Genomic DNA, 16,943 nt, shown 5'->3' with positions numbered 1-16,943 from the left:
TGGCACCAGTGTTGTCATAAAATAGGGCCGTTGGATTTAGTGCACTAGGCACAACTCCAAGATCCGTCATGAACCGCTTCATCGAGACACAAGCACCGATTTTGCCGACGAAATGTATTCCCGACGTTGCAAGTCTGAGCGCTGCCGGCGGGCGGCCGCCTCCCGAGAACGACGGAGCACAAGCTAGACGACCATCTCCCCTTCAAGGGACCGCGTGGAATGAGCTCCTGGTCAATGGATCTCGAGATGAAGGACTCGGATCCGCTGCCCGCAATGCTGGAGATCGCCGGAGGTGAGTCTGGGTGGCGGATGGGAGTGGAATGAAATGGTTAGGGTTTGCTCCGGCGAGCGGATGGAAGCGAATATATCTAAGGATGATGCGGGCTAGCGTGGGCCAGGCCGATGTGGAGGGCGTGCCCGAGTGCTCCCATATCTGCCTCATATTTCGTCTGGATATGAGGGGTGCCGGTCAGCCCGAGCGTTTGAGGCGCCCAATTTGATCGATATTTCGTGAATAGTCAGTGACTCGGCAGCCTTCCCGAGCTTTTGAGACGGGTATGAGGGATCTGGCCGTAGATTCTCTAAGGGTATCACATCTTCAATGCCGACTCTCAAATTGTTTGCATATGTTTGAGCTATGCGGTCATGTTCGTCAAAATTATCCAACCCATGCCGGCATCAGTCCGCAGAACGGTCCAAACGTGTTTTTTGTCGCAAATATGGGAGCTTTGCGAACGCGTGGAAAGCACCCATTCCCGATTATGACTGTGTTAGCCGACCCAAAACCCTTCTCTCTCGCCCGTCTCTCGTCCACGCGTGTTACTGCCCGGCTCCTGTTGCCCGCGTTCATGCCATTATAGAGCGGTCACTCCACATTGAAGACGGACCTAAGGGTAAGCGACCTCTCACTAGCTCCGACATTGAAGCAGCGGGTCGGTCGAGGGCGTCGTGTGCTTCATGCCTGGTTGAACACCCCTCCTCGCCGCATTCAAGCATCTCCATTATACTAACGCATGTGCCGATAAATTTACTCACTCACATGCCCGTTTTTGAGCCGATCAACATTAAACACAACATCGGGCAAGCTCCTCGCGCCCGCTCGCTATTGGAAGGACCCAAACGGAGGGAAAGAATCACACCACTCCTTCGCTCCCATCTTCTACTTTCACCACTTTCTTCACCCTTTCGATGGCATCCGTCGAGCCAGAAGAGCAGTTCTCGGGCATAAAAGTCCGTTGGGTGGCCGACCGAGCTTGCCGAATAGGAGCCAGGCAACTCACGGTTCAACCTCCCTCACCTAGGCGGATAGAGCAAGTTGCAACTCCGTGCCAGAGTCGAGTTCAACAACTCACCGCTTCAAGCTAGCTCTGGGAGGTGCAGCGAGTTGCTCCACGCAGGCACGTGTGGGAAGACGACAGAGCGGTCATCGTGGCTTGTGTGGACGAGGCCAGATGTCGTGCCATCCGCCTTCAACGTTGGCGAAACCGTGCACGGGCGATGGAGAAAGAAGAAGCTTGGCTTTGCGAAGCTCGACAAATCGGTGTCGAGAGCGTCCGCGCCCGCCGACAACACCGAGAAAACATAGAACATTTGAGGCTGCCGCCACTTTGGTCCGAGGAAGGCCACCGCACGTTAGTCGTTGGCGTGCACAACCTGTGTCTCGTCCGTTCACACCAGCCACTATCGGCCCCTCACCCCAATAATAAGCACAGAGCCACGCTTCACAAAAGCGGACACAACCCTTCCCCTTCGTTTGAAGCACCCCCTTTGCCACTCTGGCGAGCGGCGTAGCCGGAGATAGGGAAAGATGAAGGAATATATCTCTCGGCCTTCCAACAGTGTGATGAGCGGGCTGCTAGGACATGAGAACACAAAAGGGATCCGCCGCGGTCGACCGTAGACTAGTGTACTGTATCTGTGTCGTGGGAATGAAGCTCCGTGCGGCCGGGCGTGCACATAGTTTTACTATTTTATTTAAAACATGTCCAATATGTAATGAATTTCATCCGGCTTATATAAAATCCGTTGTGTTTGCATAAAATTAATCCGGTTTGTTTAAAAAATGTTTGAAATGTATGCAACGGCATTGAATAACGCCTTTAACATCAGTGTGTGTGAAGTGGTCTTTTTGTGGGATGCACAGCTACCGAAAGGAATTTGCAGATCATTATTGAAGATGCCCTATGACCTTCTTTCTTTCTTGGGAAAATCTAATTGATAGCGTGCGCAAGGCTGCTTTGCCGTGCTGCGGGAGGACAAGTACGATTCTTTTTGATGTTTGAAATTCAAAAAAATTTATCTCCAAAACCGTTAATTCAATCGATGATCCGTTTTCACCATTGGCTTTCTTGCGACGAGTTCTTCGAAACTAGATCCCATATCGATATGTTTCGTCAACTTTTTTTCTGTTTATACTTGCCAATTTTTTGACCCACTTGCCATATTATTAACCACTTACTTACCTAAAAAAATAACTTGATTGCCACTTTTTAATGTTTCATACAAAAGCCTTGTAACAGATTTCATTATACATGATATAAAAGCATGTCATTTGAGTAGAATTTAACTGACCGACACAACAAAACACTACCACAACTACGTTTCAGAACAATCAAATGTCCTTTTATTACCACACAACATAACAATTGAGGATAAAATTCAAAAGATAAATACAGCAAACACCGTGACAATTATTGTTTTTACAATGACTGACAAGTTGTATGGGACAATATGATAACGAGGTAGGATTAAAATGACAAGAACAAAAATATATGTGACAACTCTGATTTTATAAGCACCTACAAGCTTTATGAGACCACATGACAACTTAATAGAATAAAAATAACAAGCACATCAAAACATTTTGGGGACTGCATTTATAAGCATCGACAATCTTTGCACGAAACGGCATCAAAAAATATGGTAATTAAGTTATTTTTATCGAGCAAGTAAGTGGTTAATAATATAGCAAGTGAATGGAACAATGTTGCAATTACGGAAGGAAAAAAAGTTTGTCGAAACATGTTGACATGGGATCTAGTTTCGAAGATCTCGTCGCGATAAAGTCAATGATGAAAAGAGATCATCGATTGAATTAACGGTTTTAAACATAAAACTTTTTGAATTTTAAACATTAGAGAGAATCTTTACGTAATGCATGTGCATGCAAGCCGCTTCATGGGAGTATCAGCATGCGGCGCCGCTGTATAGTTAAATCCTTCTTTCTTTTATCACTATCGTTCTTTCTTCCTTTCTTTCATTCAGGTACGAGGGCATGTGCAGCTACTTAGACGCATGTTCTCCGATTAGCGGCTCGCTAATTATAATACCCATCGCCCGTCTCCCGGAATCCATGAACTCAATGATCACGCGCATGTGCAAGAAGCGATATCACCAGCCACGGATCCAGTGATGATACGGCTGCAGTCAAGCCAAGTGGCCGACACGAGCAGGGCCAAAACCAGGTTGTTGGCCGCTAGAGACAGTCAGACGGAGACGCAGAAATGACAGAACGCCACCAACAGAAGGGAAGAAATATATCAGACGGAACCTTGCTAGTTGCTGCGGATTTTTCGGTACTCGGGGGGGGGGGGGGGGGGGCATGCTCGAAGGTAGCACTCCGTGACGTCCAGTCAAGGGGCCGCGCGCCGACGAGGTGCGACGGGAGGATAAAACGGCCCTTGGAAGGAGCAAGCGCCACATGGGCCTCGACGTGGCCGCCGGGCTCGGCTTACTTGCGCACATCCGCACGCGTGGCCTGCCTGCCCGCCGGTGCCGCCCGGAGCAAATTTCGACAGATAGCCATGTCACAGCTCAGGCTGAGGCCCCGTCTTAAGAGCATCTACATCTGGATATAGTAAATATGATCTTTAAACATTTATAGACGGGTCTGATCAGTAATCATATGTGTTTGTTATTAGTTCGTTCGATGAAATGCATCGGGCCATGGTGGCACCTGACATGTGGGTCAGCCTTGCCAGAAAAATGATTAAAAGAGCTAAATCGGGCAGTTAAAACTTTTCATAGTTTTTCGCACAAAATCGTATAGTGGTGGCTACTGGACACGGTTGCGTGATTTGTGGTAGTTTTTGGCAATTTACTCAGTTTGTTCGCATAGATACATTCTTCATTTTTTTCTCATATATCCTATCAATTACACATAACTAATAAAGAAGAGGGAAAAAAAAGAAAAGATAGTTTAAAATGGGTCACGTTTTACGTGGTGGATTGATCGGACACATCCGAACGTGTCCGCGAGCTCTTCTATTCTTACTATATTTAAAATGAATATAAGGGTTTATGGACAATCCAGACGTATATAAATAATATAAAAGATCGGATTGGATTAGGTCATTCTTTTCCTTTTGTCCTGTTATTGACCGGACACATACAAGGACGTATGCGGGATTGTTTGAGGTGTCCGGGTGCAAATATTGTAATGATCTACCCTCATCGATCGTGGCCGAGTCTTCGCTTCACGCCGCGTTGCTATCCGGGGAAGGCCACTGCCATGTCCGCATGTCGGGTTAATTAGGAGTACTGCCACTGACCGATCGAGCTGGCGTGGCAGTACATGGTCAGCGAGGGGTCCTGTTGTTGGAGCCTGAGGACAAAGTTGAGCCACATACACTCATATACAATGCATATGAGGAGGAGGAGGACGTGGCGAGTAGGGTCAGGGTTATCTGCCACTCCTACGACCAATTGCCGTGTTTGCCACTTGTACCACTAGCTTATTGAAGGGTCGTTTACTATTCTTGACATTGCACTTTTGAGCCCCTTTCTGCTGGATGATGTCCTTTCACGGTCTCAGAGGAACTATATGCCGGTGCTAGTGATATTTGTTAACAGGCCTGGCACTGGTATGGCATCAAGTGTGAAGATCTATTGTAATCTTATTGAGGGAGAGTGACATTACCATTCTCAACGTGCACTTTTGTGCGCTTTTCTGCTGACTGGATTTGGGCGCTTTTTGCACGGCGCCCTTGGGAGTCTCTGAAAAGCTGCATGGAGCTCTTGGTAACCTTGTTGTCTTCTGCCTACTTTACTCGACCGAGTGCCTAATATAAGAGCTGCACTTTCTTTTCTGTTTCGCGGGAACGAAGAATTCCATATGTCATTACGTGAGAGTGGTCTGCCAGATGAGGTGAGAGTTGCTTTCTCCCTATTTGGTCTTGAAATGGATGTACGGATTGTTTTCACATGGATGTATGAATGCACAAACGGATGAAAAAATCAGAGCCCAGGGAAATGGAGGAGAAAAGGAAGTATAAGGCATAGAAAAAGCATCTTCAAAGAATTCAATGCTGAATATAGTATTTTTTGATGTATTTTTCATGGTCGAAAAAGCTTCGCTCTATCATATTTACTACAAGGGCTGGACGCGCTTTGCTAAAAAAGCATCTTCAAAAAACTTTGTTGTTGTTAGTTTTTTTACTTTCTAAAAAAAGTCACCATGTTTCAATATATAAGTTTTATTATTTTTTATGAAATTTTAAATCAAATTTACAACGAAAATTATCAAAATCCTTAATATCAAATCCGTATGATTAGATTTACCGTGAAATGAATTTCCATTATTTTTTTTGTTTAATACTGTTGATGTCAATATTTTTTCTTTGAACTTAGTAAAAACTTTCAGAAATTCAACTTTCGAGAAAATAATAACCCTTATATTTTGGAATTGATGGAATATTTAGTTTGCTTGGTGGGAGAGATGATGGAGTGTGTCCCGCTGCATGTAGTATATTGGTGCGCTACTCTATTAAATAGTGGGACTTCTTTTTTCCCGGCGAAGGGATGGTGCGCGGCATTGATATATTTTTATACGCCGATTGCTATTAATTAACTCAGAAAATTGGTGGCAGTGTCAAATTCGTAGACTGAATTCAAAATTGAATATCTTAATTGAGTGAAAGAGCTTTAAAATTAGGGAACATAATGAATTAAAAAATTAAATGGGAGAGCCCCTTGAGAAATTGTTGACCCGATCAAAATTGAGTGATCCAACTCCAAATTGAAGACCTTAGTTAATTTTGTGCCCTTAAAAAATAGGAAATATAGTGTATAGTATAAAAGAATTGAATGAGAGAGCTTTAAGAAATTGTTGACTTGTTCACAATCCGGTGACCCAATCCAATTGACGACCTCATTTGAATACGGACTCTTCAATACTAGGGAGCATAGTGCTATAATAGAGGATTAAGGAGTCTTAAAGTTGATATACAAATCAAATGTTTCGCCTCTGAATTGCCGCCTCCTGTTTAATCTTGGCGGAGGTGGTTGTTGAAATGGTTTGTTGTCCAAATTTGATCTAGAATGATGAGCCAAGCAAACAACATACACTTGGACAGTTTCCAATTTTACCAAATGAAAGAGTTCATTGTGGTTGGTGGGCCTCCCCAAAATTGGCCCATAGATCAACTTTGAATGTTAATTGTACTCAACATATAGAAAAATATATGATGGATATTCATAATTTGTAGTATTTTTTGTTCAATATTACATATTTTATCATTTTATATTTTTCTTTAGATTTAACGTCTGGAGCAAATATTGCAGCACGTCAAAAGACAATCTTTTTTACATTTTCCATGTTACCTCTCTCACCATATCATATAAATGCATCTCTAACAAAACCCTCAAATTCCTTAACTCCTCATATTGACATCTTTTGAGGAGTTAAAGTCCATAACTGAAGCCCTATACATATAACTTCTGTAAAATTTGAGCAATTAATCCTCAAAGTGTACCCTCTGGCTTAAATTTGACTAGCTTACATTCATTTTCTTCAAAGCTTTTTCCTGCTCCTCTTAGTGGAAAAAGGCTAAATTGGCATGAGCTACCATATTGACCCCTCCCCCGCCAGTTCACGCCAGCACCCCAACCAAACCCTAAATCCTTCCCTGCTACCCCCATTTTTGTCCCCAAGACATTGTTGTCACTCGATTTTGGTGATGTAGTCACTAGAATCGAGATGGGTTGTTGCATGTTGTGGGCTATGCGATGGGGGTCAACAAGGTGGACGTCTTCCCCATCGTCTAGTCGTCCTTGGGCGACGACTCTCAGGTTAAATGGGAGACGGCACAACTCATGGCATACATGGTTGATGAATTTAAGGAAGAGGAGGAAGAAGACAAGCAAGGGGAGGATAGTGCGAGGTGGAGGAAGAGGTGAATGGACGAATGTGGAGAAAGCCGATGATGAGTGCGGAGCCGATGACCACACCCTCCTCCTTTTATCGGAGGAGGCGGAGTGGGAGTACAAGCGTGTGTCCCGAAGGAGAAGGAATACCAAGTGTCGAAGGCGCAGATCACAACAGAGCGCTCCAACACAACAGGTGGATGCCCAGCCCGCCACTGACACTTAGATGATGGACGCCCAACGAGCTTTTGAGCAGTCCATCACCAACAAGTGAGTGGCAGAGGCTAACACCGATACTTGGCCAGGGCGGATCGGGAGTGGCAAGCTAGCGGTGAACCACGACACTCACTCGGATTAGTGGGTTTTAAGCCTTATAGTTTAGTTCAAAGCAAGTTCTAACTATTTTAGTTATGAAGTATGATGTAGTGAACTACTATGCATAATTATGCACTATGAAGACTAATCTTATTTCAAATTTTAGTTCAAAACAGATGTTTGTGGGAAAACTCACAAGGGCACGCACATCACGGGCAATCATGCATGCATGCGGCCACCCATTTGCTTTAAGATTGATGCACTAGTTTATGTCGTTAACCCTTAATTGTTGCATTGCAGTACATGCTAGCTTTCGGTAGAGTTGCAAGTGTCACCCACCCCACCTTACATGACTTCTCATTTATCTTAAAATTTAAATTTATTGCGTCTTTTCAACCGAAAGTCCAAAATAAGTTCCGTTTGCATATTCGTGTTCACTTCAACGAATAGTTTCAAATAAGACCAATTTTAAATACATTTATACATCTCTTTATCTTTTTATCAATTTTCAAATATTAAAATTGGATGGTCCTAATAATATTTTTTTACCATTTTTTACAAACTTATCATTCGTTCTATCATGTTTTAGTAGTTGAAACTTGCTGAAGTTTTAAGAACTGGCCAAAACATTGGAGTCCCCTCAGGTTTTAAGTTTCAGTTCTAAAACCTATTGATTTTATTGTTAATTTTATATTAAGTCTCGGCTGTTGAAACTTAAGAAATTTTTTCATGAACATTTTCTTTCGAAAAGGAGCATTACTTTTTCACAAGCCATGACAAAACACATTCAAAAATGATCTTATTCAAAGCTCTCGTTACAAGGAATACAAATATACAAATGAACTATAAATTGGTCTTTTGATTCAAACAATATAATAGATTTAAGTCTACTAATCAAAAGGTAAAACATTAGAGGTGGGATGGGTGGGGGCACGCACTCTGTCGAAAAATGTACTTCCTCCGTGAGAGTTTAGAAGGCATACATTCAAAATCGTTGGGACCAAGGTGATTTGCAATTGGCTCGGTTTCCTTTTGACGATGACGAAAAACTAGCAATGTATTAATACCAAGGCGCCTAATTAGCTGAGAATTTAATGCGCAGTGACCGATTCATAGTATGCTTGCAGCTAGGAGTAGTAGTACCAATTAGCTAGGAGTAAATGACACACACCTTATGTTGGAAATATGCCCTAGAGGCAATAATAAATTAGTTATTATTATATTTCTTTGTTCATGATAATCGTTTATTATCCATGCTATAATTGCATTGATTGGAAACACAATACTTGTGTGGATACATAGACAAAACACTGTCCCTAGTAAGCCTCTAGTTGACTAGCTCGTTGATCAAAGATGGCCAAGGTTTCCTGGCCATAGGCAAGTGTTGTTACTTGATAACGGAATCACATCATTAGGAGAATCATGTGATGGACTAGACCCAAACTAATAGACGTAGCATGTTGATCGTGTCATTTTGTTGCTACTGTTTTCTGCGTGTCAAGTATTTGTTCCTATGACCATGAGATCATATAACTCACTGACACCGGAGGAATGCTTTATGTGTATCAAACGTCGCAACGTAACTGGGTGACTATAAAGATGCTCTACAGGTATCTCCGAAGGTGTTAGTTGAGTTAGTATGGATCAAGACCTGGATTTGTCACTCCGTGTGACGGAGAGGTATCTCGGGGCCCACTCGGTAATACAGCATCACACACAAGCCTTGCAAGCAATGTGACTTAGTGTAAGTTGCGGGATCTTGTATTACGGAACGAGTAAAGAGACTTGCCGGTAAACGAGATTGAAATAGGTATGCGGATATTGACGATCGAATCTCGGGCAAGTAACATACCGAAGGACAAAGGGAATGACATACGGGATTATATGAATCCTTGGCACTGAGGTTCAAACGATAAGATCTTCGTAGAATATGTAGGATCCAATATGGGCATCTAGGTCCCGCTATTGGATATTGACCGAGGAGTCTCTCGGGTCATGTCTACATAGTTCTCGAAACCGCAGGGTCTGCACACTTAAGGTTCAACGTTGTTTTATGCGTATTTGAGTTATATGGTTGGTTACCAAATGTTGTTCGGAGTCCCGGATGAGATCACGGACGTCACGAGGGTTTCCGGAATGGTCCGGAAACGAAGATTGATATATAGGATGACCTCATTTGATTACCGGAAGGTTTTCGGAGTTACCGGAAATGTACCGGGAATGACGAATGGGTTCCGGGAGTTCACCGGGGGGGGGGGGGGGGGCAACCCACCCCGGGGAAGCCCATAGGCCTTGAGGGTGGCGCACCAGCCCTTAGTGGGCTGGTGGGACAACCCAAAAGGGCCCTATGCGCATTGGAAGAAAAATCAAAGAGAAAAAAAAGGAAGGAGGTGGGAAGGGAAGGAAGGACTCCCACCCACCAAACCAAGTCCAACTCGGTTTGGGGGGGAGACCTTCCCCCCTTGGCTCGACCGACCCCCTTGGGGCTCCTTGAGCCCCAAGGCAAGGCCCCCCCTCTCCCACCTATATATACGGAGGTTTTAGGGCTGATTTGAGACGACTTTTCCACGGCAGCCCGACCACATACCTCCACGGTTTTTCCTCTAGATCGCGTTTCTGCGGAGCTCGGGCGGAGCCCTGCTGAGACAAGATCATCACCAACCTCCGGAGCGCTGTCACGCTGCCGGAGAACTCTTCTACCTCTCCGTCTCTCTTGCTAGATCAAGAAGGCCGAGATCATCGTCGAGCTGTACGTGTGCTGAACGCGGAGGTGCCGTCCGTTCGGCACTAGATCATGGGACTGATCACGAGACGGTTCGCGGGGCGGATCGAGGGACGTGAGGACGTTCCACTACATCAACCGCGTTCACTAACGCTTCTGCTGTACGGTCTACAAGGGTACGTAGATCACTCATCCCCTCTCGTAGATGGACATCACCATGATAGGTCTTCGTGCGCGTAGGAAATTTTTTGTTTCCCATGCGACGTTTCCCACAGTGGCATCATGAGCTAGGTTCATGCGTAGATGTCTTCTCGAGTAGAACACAAAAGTTTTTGTGGGCGGTGATGTGCGTTTTGCTGCCCTCCTTAGTTTTTTCTTGATTCCGCAGTATTGTTGGATTGAAGCGGCTTGGACCGACATTACTCGTACGCTTACGAGAGACTGGTTTCATTGCTACGAGTAACCCCGTTGCTCAAAGATGACTGGCAAGTGTCGGTTTCTCCAACTTTAGTTGAATCGGATTTGACCGAGGAGGTCCTTGGTTGAGGTTAAATAGCAACTCATATATCTCCGTTGTGGTGTTTACGTAAGTAAGATGCGATCCTACTAGATACCCATGGTCACCACGTAAAACATGCAACAACAAAATTAGAGGACGTATAACTTGTTTTTGCAGGGTATTCTTGTGATGTGATATGGCCAACGATGTGATGTGATATATTGGATGTATGAGATGATCATGTTGTAATAGATAATATCGACTTGCACGTCAATGGTACGGCAACCGGCAGGAGCCATAGGGTTGTCTTTATACTAACGTTTGTGATTGCAGATGCGTTTACTATTTTGCTAGGATGTAGCTTTAGTAGTAAAAGCATGAGTAGCACGACAACCCCGATGGCGACACGTTGATGGAGATCATGATGATGGAGATCATGGTGTGACGCCGGTGACAAGAAGATCGTGTCGGTTCTTTGGTGATGGAGATCAAGAAGCGCATGATGATGGCCATATCATGTCACTTATGAATTGCATGTGATGTTAATCCTTTTTGCACCTTATCTTGCTTAGAACGACGGTAGCATTATGAGGTGATTTCTCACTAAAATTTCAAGACGAAATTGTGTTCTCCCCGACTGTGCACCGTTGCGACAGTTCTTCGTGTCGAGACACCACGTGATGATCGGGTGTGATAGACTCAACGTTCACATACAACGGGTGCAAAACAGTTGCACACGCAGAACACTCGGGTTAAGCTTGACGAGCCTAGCATGTGCAGACATGGTCTCGGAACACATGAGACCGAAAGGTCGAGCATGAATCATATAGTTGATATGATTAGCATAGAGATGCTTACCACTGAAACTATTCTCGACTCACGTGATGATCGGACTTGAGATAGTGGATTTGGATCATGTACCACTCTAATGACTAGAGAGATGTAATTTTTGAGTGGGAGTTCTTAAGTAATATGATTAATTGAACTAATTGTCATGAACATAGTCTAATGGTCTTTGCGAATTACGATGTAGCTTGCGCTATGGCTCTACTGTTTTTATATGTTCCTAGAGAAAATTTAGTTGAAAGTTGATAGTAGCAAACTTTGAAGAGGATTGTCCTCGTTGCTGCGCAGAAGGCTTATGTCCTTAATGCACCACTCGGTGTGCTGCACCTCGAGCGTCGTCTGTGGATGCTGTGAACATCCGACATACACGTTTCTGATGACTACACGATAGTTCAGTGCAAAACACTTAATGGCTTAGAAGCAAGGCACCGAAGACGTTTTGAAATGTCACGGAACATAAGTGATGTCCTAAAGAGATGAAATTGTGATTTCATGCTCGTGCCCTTGTTGAGAGGTACGAGACCTCCGACAAGATTCTTTGTCCACAAAGTAAAGGAGAAAAGCTCAATCGTTGAAGCGTGTGCTCAGACTGTCTGAGTACGACAATCACTTGAATCAAGTGGGAGTTAATCTTCCAGATGAGATAGTGATGGTTCTCGAAAGTCACTGCCACCAAGATGTGAGAGCTTCGTGATGAACTATAACATATCAAGGATAGATACAATGATCCTTGAGCGATTCGCGATGTTTGACACTGCGAAAGTAGAAATCAAGAAGGAGCATCAATAGTTGATGGTTTGTAAAACCAGTAAGTTTCAAGAAAGGCAAGGGCTAGAAGGGATACTTCGTGAAACGGCAAAACAGTTGCTGCACTAATGAAGAGACCCAAGATTAAACCCAAACCCGAGACTAAGTGCATCTGTAATGAGGGGAACAGTCACTGAGGCGAAGCAACTCTAGATACTTGGTAGATAAGAAGGCTGGCAAAAGTCGAAAGAAGTATATTTGATATACATGATGTTGATGTGTACTTTACTAGTACTCCTAGTAGCATGAGGGTATTGGATACCGGTTCGGTTGCTAAGTGATTAGTAACACGAAAAGAAAACTACGGCATAAACGGAGACTAGCAAAAGGCGAGGTGACGATACGTGTTGGAAGTGTTTCCAAGGTTGATATGATCAAACGTCGCACGCTCCCTCTACCATCGGGATTGGTGTTAAACCTAAATAATTGTTATTTGGTGCTTGCGTTAAGCATGAACATGATTGGATCGTGTTTATTGCAATGCGATTATTCATTTAAAGAGAATAATGGTTTCTCTATTTTCTTGAATAATCACCTTCAATGGTTTATTGAATCTCGATCGTAGTGTTACACATGTTCATGATATTGGTGCCAAAAGATACGAGGTAATGATGATAGTACCACTTACTTGTGGCACTGCCGCTTGAGTCATGTTGGTATAAATTGCATGAAGAGGCTCCATGCTGATGGATCTTTATACTCACTTGATTTTGAATCACAAGTGACATGCAAATCATACCAAATGAGCAAGGCCTTGTTTTCATTGAGATGAAATAAGATAGTAACTTGTTGGAAGTGATACATTTAGATGTATGCAGTCCAATGGGTGCTGAGGCACGCAGTGGATATCATTATGTTCTTACTTCAATGACGATTTGAGTAGATACTAGAATATTTTCTTAATGAATCACAAGTCTGAAATATTGAAAAGTTCAATTCTGTTTCGGAGTGAAGTTCGTCGTAACAAGAGGATAAACTGTCTATGATATGATCATAGAAATGAATATCTGAGTTACGAGTTTTGGTACGCAGTTAAGACACTGGGGAAATTGTTTCGCGGTTCATGCCACCTAGAACATCATAGTGTGATGATGTGTCTGAGCGTCATAGCCACACACTATTTGGTATGGTGCATGCTATGATGTCTCTTATCGAATTACCACTATTGTTTATGGGTTATGCATTAGAGACAACTGCATTCACTTTAAATAGGGCACCACGTATTTCCGTTGAGATGACATAGTATAGACTGAGGTTTAGAGAAATCTAAACTATCGTTTCTTGAAAGTTTGGCGTTTTGACACTTATGTGAAAAAGTTTCAGTCTGATAAGCTCGAACCCAAAGCGGATAAATGCATCTTCATAGGATATCCAAAACAGTTGGGTACATCTCCTATCTCAGATCCGAAAGCAAAGTGTTTGTTTCTAGAAACGGATCCTTTCTCGAGGAAAGGTTTCTCTTGAAAGAATTGAGTGGGAGGGTGGTAGAACTTGATGAGGTTATTGAACCATCACTTCGACCAGTGTGTAGCAGGGCGCATGAAGTTGTTCCTGTGGCGCCTACACCAATTGAAGTAAAAGCTGATGATGGTGATCATCGAGCATCAGATCAAGTTACTACAAGCCTCGTAGGTTGACAAGGTCGCGTACTACTACAGAGTGGTACGGTAACCCTGTCTTGGAGGTCATGTTGTTGAGCAACAGTGAACCTACGAGTTATGGAGAAAGCAATGGTGGGCCCAGATTTCGACAAATGGCTGGAAGCCATGAAATCCGAGAGAGGATCCATGTATGAAAACAAAGTGTAGACTTTGGTGGAACTACTTGATGGTCATAGGACTATTGAGTAAAGATGGATCTTTAAAAGGAAGACAGACGATGATAGTGATAAGTCACTATTAAGAAAAGCTCGACTTGTCGCAAAGATGTTTTCGACAAGATCAAACAGTTGACTATGATGAGACTTTCTCACTCGTAGCGATGCTAAAAGTCTGTTAGAATTATGTTAGTAGTTGCTGCATTATTTATGAAATATTGCATGTAGGATGTCAAAACATTGTTTCCTCGACGGTTTCCTTGAGCAAACATTGTATGAGATACAACCATGAGGTTTTGTCGATCCTAAAGATACTAGCAAGTATGCAAGCTCCAGCGATCCTTCAATGGACTGGTGCAAGCATCTCGGAGTTGGAATATACACTTTGATGAGATGATCAAAGATTTTGGTTTTGTACAAGGTTTATGAGAAACTTGTATTTCCAAAGAAGTGAGTGGGAGCACTATAGAATTTCTGATAAGTATATGTGGTTGACATATTGTGGATCACAAGTAATGTAGAATTTCTGTAAAGCATACAAGGTTGTTTGAAAGGAGTTTTCAAAGGAATACCTGGATTGAGCTACTTGAACATTGAGCATGAAAGATGTATGGAGATAGATCGAAGACGCTTAATAGAAGTTTCAACAAAATGCATGACTTGACAAGTTTTGAAGGAGTTCAAAATAGATCACCGAAGCAGGAGTTCTTGGTTGCGTTGTGAGGTGTGAATTTGAGTAAGACTCAAAACCCGACCACGGAAGAATAAAGAGAATAGACGAAGGTCGTCTTCTATGCCTTAGCCGTAGACTCTAAAGTATGCCATGCTGAGTACCGCACGTGATGTGTGCCTTAACTCAAAGTCTGTTGAGAGGTACAGAGAGTGATCCATGATTGAATCACTAGCAGCGGTCAAAATTTATCCTTAGTAACTGATGGACTAAGGAATTTTTCTCGATTATGGAGGTGGTTAAAAGAGTTCGTCGTAAAGGGTTACGTCGATGCAAGCTTTGACACTAATCCGAATAACTATGAGTAGTGAAACGGATTCGTATAGTAGAGTAGATGTTTGGAGTATTTCCGAATAGCACATAGTAGCAGCATCTATAAGATGACATAAAGATTTGTAAAGAACACACGGATCTGAAAGTTTCAGAACCGTTGACTGAAACCTCTCTCACGAGCAAGACGTGATCAGACCCCATAACTATATGGGTGTTGTATTCGTTGGAATCACATGGTGATGTGAACTAGATTATTGACTCTAGTGCAAGTGGGAGACTGTTGGAAATATGCCCTAGAGGCAATAATAAATTAGTTATTATTATATTTCTTTGTTCATGATAATCGTTTATTATCCATGCTATAATTGCATTGATTGGAAACACAATACTTGTGTGGATACATAGACAAAACACTGTCCCTTGTAAGCCTCTAGTTGACTAGCTCGTTGATCAAAGATGGCCAAGGTTTCCTGGCCATAGGCAAGTGTTGTTACTTGATAACGGGATCACATCATTAGGAGAATCATGTGATGGACTAGACCCAAACTAATAGACGTAGCATGTTGATCGTGTCATTTTGTTGCTACTGTTTTCTGCGTGTCAAGTATTTGTTCCTATGACCATGAGATCATATAACTCACTGACACCGGAGGAATGCTTTGTGTGTATCAAACGTCGAAACGTAACTGGGTGACTATAAAGATGCTCTACAGGTATCTCCGAAGGTGTTAGTTGAGTTAGTATGGATAGAGACTGGGATTTGTCACTCCGTGTGACGGAGAGGTATCTCGGGGCCCACTCGGTAATACAACATCACACACAAGCCTTGCAAGCAATGTGACTTAGTGTAAGTTGCGGGATCTTGTATTACGGAACGAGTAAAGAGACTTGCCGGTAAACGAGATTGAAATAGGTATGCGGATACTGACGATCGAATCTCGGGCAAGTAACATACCGAAGGACAAAGGGAATGACATACGAGATTATATGAATCCTTGGCACTGAGGTTCAAACGATAAGATCTTCGTAGAATATGTAGGATCCAATATGGGCATCTAGGTCCCGCTATTGGATATTGACCGAGGAGTCTCTCGGGTCATGTCTACATAGTTCTCGAAACCGCAGGGTCTGCACACTTAAGGTTCGACGTTGTTTTATGCGTATTTGAGTTATATGGTTGGTTACCGAATGTTGTTCGGAGTCCCGGATGAGGTCACAGACGTCACGAGGGTTTCCGGAATGGTCCGGAAACGAAGATTGATGTATAGGATGACCTCATTTGATTACCGGAAGGTTTTCGGAGTTACCGGGAATGTACCGGGAATGACGAATGGGTTCCGGGAGTTCACCGGGGGGGGGGGGGCAACCCACCCCGGGGAAGCCCATAGGCCTTGAGGGTGGCGCACCAGCCCTTAGTGGGCTGGTGGGACAGCCCAAAAGGGCCCTATGCACATTGGAAGAAAAATCAAAGAGAAAAAAAAGGAAGGAGGTGGGAAGGGAAGGAAGGACTCCCACCCACCAAACCAAGTCCAACTCGGTTTGGGGGGGAGACCTTCCCCCCTTGGCTCGATCGACCCCCTTGGGGCTCCTTGAGCCCCAAGGCAAGCCCCCCCTCTCCCACCTATATATACGGAGGTTTTAGGGCTGATTTGAGACGACTTTTCCACGGCAGCCCGACCACATACCTCCACGGTTTTTCCTCTAGATCGCGTTTCTGCGGAGCTCGGGCGGAGCCCTGCTGAGACAAGATCATCACCAACCTCCGGAGCGCTGTCACGCTGCCGGAGAACTC

Source organism: Hordeum vulgare, chromosome 3H (assembly GCF_904849725.1).
Source record: "Hordeum vulgare subsp. vulgare chromosome 3H, MorexV3_pseudomolecules_assembly, whole genome shotgun sequence".
Taxonomy (NCBI): Eukaryota; Viridiplantae; Streptophyta; class Magnoliopsida; order Poales; family Poaceae; genus Hordeum; species Hordeum vulgare.
Note: the sequence above shows the minus strand (reverse complement) of the source record.